Here is a 12,695-nt window from a genome sequence, read left to right as displayed (position 1 = left end):
TCACCTCCCCCAAGGCTGGGTGGTGAGAAGCCAGAAGCCCCCTCACACTCAACTATTTCCCCTCCTCCCCATCTCCTCTACCCTCTAATCCCCTCAAAGAGGCTTTGTTTGCTTTCAAAATTTAACTTGTTATTTTAAAAAGAAATGAAATTAGAATGAGGAAAGTAACTAACTGATGGCTTTTGTCCCTATTTGTGTCTTTCTCTGTGGCTCTCTCTCATTCTGTGACACAGGTATAGACAATTAGCATTGGTCTGTTCTGTCAACAAAACAAAGGTGTAGATAATCGGCTGAAAATTCAGTAGCCTTAGCGCCTCATTTGAGGTGCTAGAGGGCCTTGCGCCGGAGTTATGGCCAGTAGTGAAATTCCCTGGGGCCCTAAATCGGCGTTGCTCCGGTAGCGCTGCGCCGGCACCGATGACATCATCGGTGTGCGCAGCGTCCCGGTTGCCGTGGTAACCCGCCCGAACTCCGTTAGCGCCGGCGCATTAAAGGCCCCGCGGCGGCCGGCCGCTTTCCCGCTGGCCGCCTGCCCGCAGCTCCCTCCCCGGACTTCTCTCCCCCCTCCCCCCGGAACAGATGCAAGCCCGGCACTTGTCCGAGGTGCCGGGCTCATTTTTAAGCAGATTTGCGCGGGCCGCGGCCGGGTGCAGGCAGCTCCTCCTTAACGGAAGGAGGAGGCCTGCACTTCCCCAGCCTGCCGCACCGCATCGGGTGCCGCAGCGCCGGAATTGCGGCGCGAAACGGCAGTTAGCGTCCTTTTCCAGGCGCTAAGACCCTTCAGTAGCGCCGGCAGCCATTTGGGCGCGGCGCCACTGAATTTTTGGCGCACGCAGGGGACTTAGCGCCGGCACTAATTTCCGGCGCTAAAGCCCTGGCTAAGCCAAAACCCAATTTCTAGGCCAATTAGTTCTGATGAAAGGTCATTGCTTGCCTAACTTTGTCATCGACCTGAAACATTAACTCTGTTTTACTCTCCGCAGATGCTGCCTGACCTGCTGAGTATTTCCAGCATTTTCTGTTTTATTGTAGATAATTATTTCGCTTCAAATTTCAAACGATGTATTTTTTGAAATGAAAGTAATGTTAAATGAAAAAAGACACCGTTTTTAAAGTTTATAGAGCACAAAGCAGCTTGCAGCACATCACCCATTTTGGCCCCAGAAACAGGCTGAAACCAATTTCTACCTGCACGTGTTCAGACTGCACAATCCAAATTCAACTCACAGTTCTGAGCAAAAATATCAAGCCCAAGCCTAGGCTTTTGGTAGTGGCTGAAGCTTTCAAGTAAAATTTTAGGGAGTAAAGGCATTAAAAACATACAAAAGACAATTCAATGGATGCATTTAATCAAACTATTGTGAAATATATCATTTTTGAATGGTAATTTTGCTTAAACCCTTATTTTGGCATTAAATATTTCAGTTAATGAGGAAAAAAGGATGAAAAAATATCAGAAATCAGTTTGAACAATTTTTGGAAATCCATTAGCCAGATTGCACAATACAGGATATATTCTCATCATAATATTGACAGTTTATGGCACACAATGTGACACCTTTAACATTGAAAATGTGTTGCAGAGGGTGAGTCAAGACCAAGTGTAGTCTTTAGGCAAAACCGGATTAGTGGATGGGGCATAATTGAACCACAGTATGCTAACACAAAACAGAATTAAAATTAAATTTTCGTTTATTCCCCTCACCCAGCGTGTGTCAAGTAACAAAAAGACAGATCAGAAAAAAGAGAATGTTAAAACAAAAATGTTTCCCTTTGTACTAATCTTTTTATCTACAAATAAATATTTTAAATGGTATTAAATTTCTACAAATCTACGTGCAAAATCTTTTTTCTTTACAAATATTGAAACCACACAAATTAAATGTTTTATAACTCTCCTGTGAAGTACCTTGGGATGTTTTACTATGTTAAAGGCGCTATATAAATACAAGTTACTGTTGTTGTTGTTTCTTATCCAGTGCAACTGATTGCAGGAGGAGGGGGCAGTTAGGTAAGCAGCAGCAAGACGACAATGGAATCTGCCCAGCAACTGCCAGCCGCCATTTTCACAAAGTAAAACTTGGAAAACAGGGAAAAGTCTACAAAAATAAACCAATTGAACTGAGCTTTAGACACCAAAGCACAATTTTTTAAACATTATTTATAAGACTAAACTTTAAACATGAGGCAAAATCTGCAAAAGTAACCTCGAAAATGGTCGCAAAATTAATCTCCAGACATCAAAAAGAGGGCAAAAATGAAATATTTATACCTATGGTACTAAAATTAACTTTTCATTTATCCAGCTCAACCACAACTGTACAATCATGCCAGGTATAAATTGGGTCACAAACAACAGATTGAAAAGTGGAACAAAATTTTTAAAAGCTGTTGTTTTTTTAATCAATTTGAATCTACAGAAAACTGTTGAATAAACAAGAATGAAGGTGTGGAAAACTATTTTTTTTAAATATTGAAGCCACATAAATATAGACAAGAAAGGCAAACTTTACTTACTGTAAAGATATATCACCAAAGAAATAAGCTCACATTAAAAATATAAAATAATCCAGTTCTGACTAATTCAAAATGAAGCATTAAAAACCAGCCAAAAACCTTTCCATGAAACCAACAAAAACTAAATGCAGTTTAACAAACTGACCACATATGTAACTGTGCGGCTCACCAGGCTGAGTGAATCTGTGACAGGCAAGATGTGACAACCTTTAACATATAAAACTCCTATCACATTACCAACTGGGACTGTTATGAGGTATTCCCATAAGAGCAAGAATAACATTGAAGTTTTAAAGAAATGTGTGTCCTAAGTACTTAATTTAATATATAATAGACAGAATGTATAAATTTTTATAAAATAAGGTTTTTCAAGATATGTCAAACTGTATGCATAAAACAATTTTTGCATTGTCACTGATTTGATTTACTATAAATGTGTTAAAATATCATAAAGTTGTTTGTGAATTAAAAATGCAACTGCTACATGAGGCATAGCATAACTAGATAATATACCTCTTAAAATCTACCTGTTTTGTGCTGAATATAAGTTAAATGTACCATACTGTTTTTCGCACACTTGCCATCCCTTTAGCAACCAACAATGCATTTACTCTGTTCCACAGCAGGATGATGTCTACATCTTTGTAGGCCAAAATAATTAATCCTCCAGACCTTCCCTCCAGGTAGAGCTGAAATGAGCCTCAGTCTGTGAGATAGAGTACCAATTACTTCAGCTATGTGTTCTGTTTTTTAATGTATGTCGCCCTGTCCATTGCCAGCCTACACCATTCTTTTTCCCTATCTTGGTTGACCTTGATTATAACCCTGTAAACACAATTCAATGAGTACATCAGCCAGAAAGGCACAATAACTGAGCAAGCTAACCAATTGTGAAAATAAAAACAGAAAATGCTGGAAACACTCAGCAGGTCAGACAGCATCTGTGGAGAGAGAAACAGAGTTAACGTTTCAGGTCGATGGCCTTAGATTGTGAGAACGTTCCTTTTCATTTTATATGGAAAAGTTCTAACGTCCTCATCAGATACAAATACCTGGTGAGAGGGAACAGCAGCTGTGAAGCCGAGAGCCATGTACAGCGGGGGACGCAGCCTTGGAGAGCAAGGCTTGGGGGAGCCACAGAGTGCAGTCAGACAGAGGTTTCACAGAGGGAGAATAGGTAACTGTCGTGGTGGTTGTGTGCCACAGATTGTGTGTTTTGGCATAATGTGATGAATTGCCTTTGTGACTGAAGCATTCAGAAATGACACTGCAGAGGTGGTTATGGGATCTGACTGGTTGGACGTGCAGGTTGAAGAGATAGTATTCTCTGTAATAGGATTGATTTTTGGTATCCAATTGATCAAAGGGACACTACAATCATACATGTTGCAATCATTCATTCCTACTTTCTTATAAACCAACATGTTTAACACAAATATAGATACATAAGGGATCTTGTTCTCTTAATTATTTAAAACAATTTTATCAAGTATTTTATTAAAATAGAAACATGTGAAGTCTTTTCACCTCTGAACTCAGACTGAAGTATAACCAGTACTTTTGAGGGCAGGTCGGGGCCATTTTCCCACCCAACCCGCCCCCGATCACTTAATCTACCAGTGCTTTTGCTCATTATTAACATTCAATTAGAAATTACAAAAGCACACTGACAAACCCCTTCAACAAACAGTTTATTTTTCATAATTCAGCTTTTTTTAAGTGACCTACGATGACATAAATGGAACAGATAGTTGTGAAGAGAGAGCTGACACTGATAAGAGGTGAGAAGCAGTAACATGCTAGACAAGATAATTACAGTGAAAATGGCCTCCAGTATTTCAGATCAATACTTGTCTTAGTTTAAAATGGTGGTGTTTAGATAACGTTGCTAATGGGCCAGAAATTCGGGTCGGAGGCTTCCCACGGGTGCAAGCCCCCGACCTGCACTTACCTTGCGCGCTGGCTGTTGTGCTGTGGGCCCGCGTGGGATTCCGGTCCTGGGACTCCTCCAACTGCTGGCGCGCAGTGCTTGCGTATCCCAGGGGCGCAGTTAGTTCGAAGTGTCCCCTGGGATCACGTGGGCCATGGAGAGCCAATGGTAGCAGGGAATCTGTATTCATAGATTTGACAGGAAGACCTGTCAAATCTATAAAATAGAGATCGGTCCCAAAACATAACTAAAACTTCAAATAATTTTTTTTTAAAACATCACATTTTTAAAATAACTATAAATGACATAAAATAACTATTTTAAACAATAATTTAAATTTTTGAAAAAATTAATTACAGTTTTTAACGGGGCTAAAAATAAACTTACCTTTCTTTAAAGTACTTAAAAATAATAAACCTGTGGAAAAATTGTTTTAATTTTACTTAATTCACCACTTACCTTGTTAAAAGCAGGCCTTGCGACTGCTTTTTAAAAGCGTAGCTGCTGGAGACTTACCCTCCCGGAGAAACATGGAAAAAAATGGAAGTTCCAGGCGTAGGCGCTGCCTCTCCGGCGCATGCGTTCGACCTATGAACCCCTTCCTTTAAGGGAACGGAAGTTCCGGTTTCCCGCGCATGCGCAGTACATGCACGAAACCGGCACTTTCGTTGGGCCTACGCGTGAGTACCCAGCGCGTACTCACCCGTGGGGACCCGAATTTCTGGCCCATAGTGTTATTGGTGTAGGTGTAAACTGAAGGCATTGACAGTTTAGTCCGTTTTACACAACAGGCTTTAATTCAAATTCATATCACATCTAAAAGTACATCAAATTCGAATTCATAGTGTAAAATCCACAGCACAAATAAATCCATGGTTGGCATAAAAAGAAATCGCACTTACCTTTACAAAAGCAAAATACTGCGGATGCTGGAAATCTGAAATAAAAACAGAAAATGTTGGAAATACGCAGCAGGTCAGGCAGCATCTGTCGAGAGAGAAACAGAGTTAACGGGGGGAATTTTCCGGGGGTTCAGCGGGCGCGATCAGGGGTGGGTCGGGTGGGAAAATTTATTTTTTTGACAGTGGGTCGGGACCCTGCTGCCGCACACCTTTCCCAATTGTCGGCTCTGTCAGCGCTGAGCAGACCTGACACACAACGACGGGGGAGGCAACTAAGGTCATTATGACATTGTTAACAAAGCATTAAGAACTATTTTCAGCTCACCTTCTGAGTTTATCAAGTCGCCCACACTGCTTGGGGATCACGTCAGGTAAGCAGGGCGGGAGTTGCATGACCATGGGATCATCTCATTACTTGACAGCTGTAAATGTGATATAAAAGCTCCCATCTCACAGCTGTTCACTTTCCAAGCTCAGAAGCTGTTGCTTACTGTAATTGGAAGACAGATTGAGCTTTATGCAGGTTGCAAGTGTTTGGAGCAAACTTCCTATCCAGTGAGGTCATTGGAACAACCTATCTCACCATTGACAGATTGCTTCTGTCATCTCTATTACATCAGAATGGGTACGGTTTATACTGTCTCACCTTGATCCTCAGGATCCCACCACGATCAGCCGCAACACCAGCAGAACCAGGCACACCAGCAGCACCAACTACAACACCAACCTTCTCTGCAATCAACTGATGTTGCACAGGACACAGGGCATCAGCACCCAACCACATTACTGCCCGGGAGGCCAGGGATGGCATCACCGTGGTCAGATTTACTTCACTTGACACTGGCTGTACACCCTGGCTGCCGCATGATGCGCTGGGGTGGCACCACCCCACATCAACACCATAAAGCATCCCTGCAATGCCCAAGCCATTCCTTTCACACTCATCACCATTGCAGGGGGTACCGTTATGACTCACCAGTCACTGCAACTCATTAAGCCACTTCCAAAGGTGCACACAAATCTGTCCAAGAACACAAAGTGTTGAAAATAAAGGTTTCAATGTTTGACACCACATTAACAGAAACTTTACATGAACATTGGCTAAAACACCCAAGTGTCTACCCTTGTGTGTTGTTAGTTGGTATGATTGCACGAGGATGAGGGTGAGATGGGGAAGTGATAATATAGATAGAGAGGGATGGGTGGAGGTGCAAGGTAAGTTGGTGTAAGTAAGGATCTGCAGGAGTAGGATAGGGAAGGCAGAGTGATGGGGATGTGACGAGTGGCACAGCAGGGTGAGGTTGAGTGTGGCTTTGTACTAACGTTTTGTGATCTACTAAGATCATTGAAAGGTTTGTGCCACTGTAGCCTGGTCCTCCTGATGACATCCCTGCTTGTGTCCTCCTGTGCAATGTGCAACCAGGCTGAATTGGTCTCCTGGGGAGGTCTCTTCCGCCCATTGGAAGGGAAGAGAACCTCCCTGTGTGCTGTGTTTATGGAGGGAGTTATGGGAGAGCTTGGGTGCAGCCATGCTCCTTTGTGCAGTGCTTGTCAGTGTTTGCAGCACCTCAATGCTGTAGAACACTGACAGCACAACTGTCAAAATCAATTTGCGCATGGTCCCTTTAAGGAAACCGGCTGCTGACGCATCATCAAGTGACATCATCAGACCCGCTTCCTTCAATTGGCTGGGAAACGCGCTGGGTGGGCTTAACAAGGCCAATCAGGGGAAAGTCATTTTGGACAGCAGGCTGGAGCTGGCAGAGGGGCCGGGATGTGCCACTGATGTCGCCCGCTCCTGACCCGCCGAGGTTGGTAAAATCCAGCCCAACGTTTCAGGTCAATGACCTTTCATCAGGACTCTTACCACTTCCAGATTTAATGCCCCTCTGGAGCAGTTGATTCGGTAGTTGTAAAGATAAACTGCCTAATACATGCAGGAGATCAAATGAAAAGCCCCAGGGTGAAAACATTCTTCCCAGCTCCATGCTTTCCTTGGGACTATAATTTGTTCCGCCACACTGCATCTTAAAATGAAGCCAAGCAGTATGAAGGCTAATGGCATTGATATTCATTTATAAATTACATGATATTTCATTCTTAAAACTTCATACAACATTACACAATACAACACACTGAATAATTAAATGAAAACAAAATGCCATTTGAAAGAAATATACTTTTAGCTAACCTAATTTAAATAAATAAGGGATCGAGCTTGTGGATCAGGATTCTATCAACCAAGTACCCAGCAGCACTGAAGTAGTTGTTTCCCAGCTGAGCTTATTTTCAATTGGCTATCTGCAATGCTAACATGGTTGTCAGAGAACAGCACCACTACTGCATTCTGATTTGTGTATATATTCGTCTCAGGATCCAGAGCCAAGTGTAAGCTGCAAGTGTTTCAGAGTTAGTGGAGTCATACTGGGCAAATAACAAATCAAATTGACTTGTGCAGTGTAATAAGGTTTTTGAAAAGTCCATTCTTACAATGGATTGAACGTATAGGCCCGGAATATCCTCTATCCCACTTACGGCGAAATTACGCCAAAACGTATGCCAGTTTCTACACCGATCTTGCCAACAGGAACTTGTGCCAAAATTTCTTATGGCGCTCATTCGGTGGAATGTAAAAACCAGCGTAAAACAAGCACAAATGTAGTGCCACCAATAGGGGTAATAATCCTTCTGTCCTTCTGTTATGATGACATTCTCTCAGAGCCTCTTGCCGCTGCTTCTCTTCCTCTTCCATATAATGCACCACATGGGTATATGCCCACTGAGAAGGCATTCCAGTTGCTTCGTCCTTCTGAACATGTGTGGGGTAGAGGGGGGGTGGGTTTGGCCTGAACTTTTTGGGTGCATTGAGAATGACAGCACTTCGTTAAAGTACAGTCCAGATCTCAGTTAAAAAAATTCCACAAAGAAAAATCGTGAAGGAAATCACCATCAAACTCTAGAAATCTCAGTTACACTAATATTGGATGACTTTAGGCCGGGCTGCACCTACATTTTACAACGTAAATCTACACCAGTGCATTACTGGCTTAAATGCAGGTAACAGTTGTGAGCTAGTCTTTTGCATGGGGGTGGATCTAAGTAAATCGGCGACAGAGGGTTTCAGTGAACATATCTCAGAAGCAGCACAAATGACCGAGGAAATTCACGTGTAAAACCGGAGGAAATCAATCAATTACATGCAGATTTCCTCACAAAATAAATGATGCTATGCCGCTCTTACGCCATAGTTTTGCTGCAAAGTTCCAGGGAATTCCAAGCTACAATGATATATAGGTCAACCTGAAACATTGACTCTATTTCTCTCTCCACGGATGTTGCCTGACCTGCTGAGTTTTTCCAGCATTTTCTGTTGTTATTTCGGATTTCCAGCATCTGCAGTATTTTGCTATCGTACTAATGATATATAGGTCAGCAGGCATACGTGAAAAAACTTTTCTGAACGCGATCTGGCCACTATGGTTCAAAGAGGAAAGAAACATGGCAAGTTCCCAAAGCCCTTCAGCGATGGGTGCAGTCCATCAAACTGCAATGCTGTGTCCTTCAACATAGCCTCCTACTGCCCGTGGATGGGGTATGGCTAACCCAAAAGGTTAATATGATGAAATATGTCATTCATCAGACTCTGTAGTTAACTGTATATATTGTATTGCCTGCTCCGGTGTTTGTACCTTGTATTGTGTATAGGGCACCGCCCCCTTTGTGTGTCGGCTCCGCCCATACCTGGCCCTACTTAAGACAAGTCTAGGCCTGTCCTGCAGTAGAACAGCAGCACGCCAGGTGAAGCTAGGTGCAGCCACCGGCATCTTTTCTTTGCTAATAAAAGCCTTGTTTTATTCTGCTAACTTCGAGTCTTGAAGTTATTGAGGCACGTCAATTTTATTAGCAAACTTTTAACGATGGATCAACTTTTGAAACCGGAACGCTTGGATTTGGACCCGCATGCTTCGGATGCATCGGCACGGTTTGGACACTGGTTCCAGTGCTTGGAATTCTTTATGGCCAACTCCGAAGCCGTCACAGCCTCTACAGCCACCGGGGATGTGAAACTCGGGATCCTACAGAATCGGGTAAGCCACCGGGTTTTTCCATTCATACAAGACGCCGCCAGCTACCTGGATGCCTGCAACATCCTAAAGGCCCACTATCAGCGGCCTACCAACGAAGTGTACACCAGGCACCTGCTTGCTACCTGCACACAGCGACCCGGAGAGTCGCTAGAGGACTTTCTAGTCACCCTAAAAGTGCTTGGCAAAGACTGCAAATGCAAAGACGTGAAAGCCACGGTATACACAGACGAGCTGATTCGGGATGCCTTTATCGCAGGCCTTAGCTCTAATTATATCCGGCAGAGACTGCTAGAGAAAACGGGCCTAGATCTGACACAGGCTGTGGACACAGCGCGATCGTTGGATGTGGCTCAGAAGAACTCTGACTCCTACTCGGCAGGCCGCGCGGCCCACACCGCCTCTGTTTCCCAGCCCGGTAGCCCAACACCGTCGGGGCCCTGCTCGCCCCCCAGAAGCCCTACGACCGCCGCGATGCATCGGGGCCCCAAATGCTACTTCTGCGGGCAGCCGAAGCACACCAGGAACCTGTGCCCGGCGAAAGGCACCACCTGCTTTAAGTGCGGTAAGAAGGGGCACTTTGGGAAGGTGTGCAGAGGGAACCCCGCAGGCAAAACCGCCACCGCCGCGCGCGCGCCGTGGGAGCGGCCATCTTGGACGCCATCTTGTCCGACCTCGTGGGGTCCACCATCTCACGAGCAGACAGCGTGGACGCCATCTTACCCGGCCTCGTGTGGCCCACCATCTTGTCCCGATCAGGGCCCTACAGTGGCGTCGATCACAGTGGACCAGTCCAGACCGCACCCACTATCCAAATCGATGGTGGACATTGAGGTAAACGGGTGCAAGGTTAAATGTTTAATTGACAGCGGGAGCACAGAGAGCTTCATTCACCCTGATCTGGTACAACGACTCTCTCTAACTATAGTCCCTACTCATGGCAGGATCTCTATGGCCGACAAAACCCAGATATCGACTATTGCGGGTTACTGCACGGTACGATTGTCCGTTAAAGACACTGTATATAATAATTTTAAACTGTTAATTATGAAAGATTTATGTGTGAGCGTGATCTTGGGCCTGGATTTTCAGTGCCACCACCAAAGCATCACGCTCAATTTTGGTGGGACCCAGCCGCCCCTCACAGTGTGCGGTCTGGCTACCCTGAAGGTAAAGCCGCCTTCGCTATTCGCGAACCTTACCCCTAACTGCCGGCCAATAGCGACCAAAAGCAGGAGGTACAGCTGGGAGGACAGGCGGTTTATCGCGACCGAGGTAGACAGGCTCCTGAAGGAGCGCATTATTGAACGCAGCAACAGCCCGTGGCGCGCCCAAGTGGTGGTGGTGAGGGGTAGCGAGAAGAAGCGGATGGTGATTGACTATAGTCAAACAGTCAACATCTATACCCAACTAGACGCCTACCCGCTACCCCGCATATCCGAGATGGTGAACCAAATCGCCCAATACCGGGTGTTCTCCACCATCGACCTCAAGTCAGTGTACCACCAGCTCCCTATCAGACCAGAGGACCGTTCGTACACCGCCTTCGAGGCAAACGGACGCCTCTACCAGTTCCTCAGAGTCCCCTTTGGGGTGACGAATGGGGTCTCGGTCTTTCAGAGGGAGATGGACCGCATGGTCGATGACCACCACTTGCAGGCAACCTTCCCCTATCTCGACAATGTCACCATCTGCGGCCACAACCAACAGGACCACGACTCAAACCTCGCGAGGTTTCTGAAAACCGCACAAAAACTCAACCTCACCTACAACGAGGACAAGTGCGTTTTCAACACCACGCGCCTTTGCATACTAGGCAGCGTGGTGGAGAATGGGGAAATCGGACCAGACCCCGACCAATTGCGCCCCCTACGGGAGCTGCCCCTGCCCAACACTCCCAAAGCCCTGAAAAGGTGCCTGGGGTTATTCTCATATTATGCCCAATGAGTCCCTAACTACTCCGATAAAGCCCGTCCCCTCTTGAAAGCATCCTCTTTCCCGCTCTCTGCTGAGGCCCATGCTGCCTTCAAAAGCATTAAGCAGGATATTGAGCGGGCCACGCTACAGGCAGTGGACGAGAACACTCCCTTTCAAGTGGAAAGTGATGCGTCTGACTTTGCCTTGGCGGCCACCCTCAACCAGGCAGGGCGGCCCGTAGCTTTCTTCTCGAGGACCCTCCAGGGGTCCGAGATCAGACACTCCTCCGTGGAAAAGGAGGCCCAAGCCATCGTGGAGGCAGTGCGCCACTGGCGGCACTACCTAGCCGGCAAACGCTTCACCCTACTTACCGACCAGCGGTCGGTAGCATTTATGTTCAATAATAAACAGAGGGGGAAGATTAAAAATGATAAGATTCTTAGGTGGCGGATCGAGCTCTCCACCTTCGAGTACGACATCATATACCGGCCGGGGGCCCTTAACGAATCCCCGACGCCCTCTCACGAGGGATGTGTGCCAACGCCACCGGGGATCGGCTACAGACCCTCCACAACGACCTCTGCCACCCAGGGGTCACACGGCTGTTCCACTTCATAAAGTCCCGCAACTTACCCTACTCGATTGAGGAAGTTCGGTCTCTGACCAGGAACTGCCGCACTTGCGCTGAGTGCAAGCCCCGGTTCTACCGCCCTGATAGAGCCCACCTAATCAAAGCTACACGGCCCTTTTGAGCGGCTTAGCTTAGATTTCAAGGGCCCCCTCCCGTCCGTCGACCGCAATGTTTACTTCCTGAACATTGTGGACGAATACTCCCGTTTCCCATTCGCCTTCCCCTGCCCAGACAAGACCAGCGCCATGGTCATTAAATGCCTCAACAGCCTGTTCTGCCTGTTCGGTATGCCAAGCTATATCCACACAGATAGGGGGGCGGCCTTCATGAGTGAAGAGCTACGCCAGTACATGCTGTCCAAGGGGATTGCCACGAGCCGTACCACCAGCTACAACCCCCGGGGTAACGGTCAGGTGGAGCGAGAGAACGGGACAGTATGGAGGGCAGTCACCCTAACTCTAAGGACCAAGGGCCTCCCTATCTCCCACTGGCAGGAAGTCCTCCCAGATGTGCTCCACTCAATACGGTCACTATTGTGTACCGCCACTAATGCCACGCCTCATGAGCTAATGTTTGTGTTTCCCCGGAAATCCACCTCAGGCGTATCCATACCGTCATGGCTCTCCACCCCAGGTCCGGTACTCCTGCGGAAGCATGTGAGGGGCCACAAGACGGACCCCCTCGTGTAAAGTCTGTGGGTTGTTTAGTTAAAT

This window comes from Somniosus microcephalus, chromosome 17, assembly GCF_052327205.1.
Source record: "Somniosus microcephalus isolate GS21.2 chromosome 17, FLI_Smic_1.0, whole genome shotgun sequence".
Lineage (NCBI taxonomy): Eukaryota > Metazoa > Chordata > Chondrichthyes > Squaliformes > Somniosidae > Somniosus > Somniosus microcephalus.
The sequence above is the reverse complement of the archived record's forward strand: the minus strand, read 5'-3'. Positions refer to the sequence as shown.